The 1953-nt window shown below is 36.8% G+C and overlaps 1 non-coding gene across 1 annotated transcript; it reads right to left on the minus strand.

Annotated features, from left to right (window-relative positions):
• Positions 1 to 1648: 1648 nt before the first annotated feature.
• LOC119920613 lies at positions 1649 to 1711 on the minus strand. Its single transcript, XR_005448343.1, has one exon. It is a non-coding gene; the product is annotated as a U7 small nuclear RNA (small nuclear RNA).
• Positions 1712 to 1953: the final 242 nt, after the last annotated feature.

Raw genomic sequence — 1953 nt, forward strand, 5'->3', positions numbered from 1 at the left:
GGCACTTTAAATCATGCATGTGAATGCAAGATGTAAAACAGTCTACAATGAGAGATGATTTAATGTGAATCATAGTGAGAAATGTCATAATGATCCTTCAAATGCAACCTTCCTAAATTGTGTAAATAATGCCTAGTTCTGGAAAGCTCCCTGTTTGCGATAATGTGAAAGTGACTATACGATATAGGTTTTCAGGAGGATGTATGGTTTAAGTTCTAAAAATTATTCAGAAATCATAATATGTATTAATGTCTAATTTCGGTTTACAATTGATATTTAGATTTCCAGGCTGGTTTAAATATTTGTAGATTCATATTAATGGTCTATGGAGTCATTACTCATTTTAGAAATGCTCGATGTAATTAGTTACCCCAACCTGTTTATTAGCAAGAGTTCTTTTCCTATGGGACTTTTGCCTTTAAAATGGCTGGGCAGCGTGAGAAAGCTTTTGCCATTATTTACATTTAAGGGATTTACATTTGAGGGATTATCAAATATGTTAATGATTATGTGACATCGAAATTTAAGATTTTGAAACAGTCTCTCTCTCTCTCTCCACCCTCCACCACCACCCCCAACCCCTTCCTTCTCCCAAAGATAAAAGAGCAAAGCCCTTTTGGCAGAAGTGTTTTCCATCTACTTTTAGAAGCTAAGAAAATTATGCAGCAAGAGGAACTGGGGAAACAGGCATTTTGGAAAAGGACAGCTTGCAGATGAATCAAAAAATCAGTTATATGATGAGTAGAACATAATTTCTCAGCATCAGAAGCCACATTAATGTGAACTGCTCACACTTTTAGGACGTTTTCAAATCTATTCCAAAAAAATACTGTAATGGGAAAACTGCAATTATGTATCTTATTCTAAAGTCATTCTCTAATAGTTTTTTCCCTTTTAAAGGGCCTTGTAAAGCCAACGATGGCACACAGAAAACTCCGTGCAGTGTGCTCTCAGGCAGTTATCTCAGTTTTCAGGCCTACTGCTGTTCTCCAATGAAGAGCTACCTAAGTAAATAATGTGTTAAATGTTCACTGCACTGAAGCCAAAATCTACTTCACTACTTCCATTACCTTCTGAATTTAATACATGGTATTTTTAATGTTTACTTAAGTTAGTTAATGCAACTATCTTCACATGCATAAATGCATAAAGGGGTAATTAACAATGCCACGGTGTTTCATGTTTTATCATCAATAGTTCTTTAAACTATAAGACTTTAACTAGGATGCTTAGTGAATCACAATCGAAACCTCACACTGAGCAGGATCTAGCCCAGCCTGCAGTAATTCAAAATTGGCCCAATAATGCAGACCAAAATAGCCTCATCACTGAGGCAAAGTAAGTTTTGCTGTGCTTGAGTTGTTGGTTAATAATAATAATAATAATGATTATAATGGCATTTATTAAGCACTTACTATGTGCAAAACATTGTTATAAGCACTGGGGAGGTCACAAGGTGATCAGGTTGTCCCACGGAGGGCTCACAGTCTTAATCCCCATTTTACAGATGAAGTAATGAGGCACAGAGAAGTTGAGTGACTTGCCCAAAGTCACACAGCTGACAATTGGTGGAGCCAGGATTTGAACACATGACCTCCGATTCCAAAGCTCATGCTCTTTCCACTTAGCCATGCTCCTTCTTAATAAAAAAGGTCTTCTCAGCCAGAGCCAGAAAACCTGCTAGACAAATTCTAAAAGAGCTGTAACACTGGGGCAATTCTACATTTGACTTTTCCAATGTGGACTTGGCCACAGAGATAAATATCAGAGATTAACCAACTGCAAAGACCAAATCAGTGCTTAAACAAAGGCAACACTCTGTATTTAGGGAATTCAAAACTAGTAATATTAGACTCAGAAGGTTTTGTTGCATGAGATTGGGGCCACTCAACTGTATAACTCTGAACTAGGACTAAAATTGACAATCACAAAGTTCCTGGTTAATATATTCCA

Source organism: Tachyglossus aculeatus, chromosome X1 (genome assembly GCF_015852505.1).
Source record: "Tachyglossus aculeatus isolate mTacAcu1 chromosome X1, mTacAcu1.pri, whole genome shotgun sequence".
Lineage (NCBI taxonomy): Eukaryota > Metazoa > Chordata > Mammalia > Monotremata > Tachyglossidae > Tachyglossus > Tachyglossus aculeatus.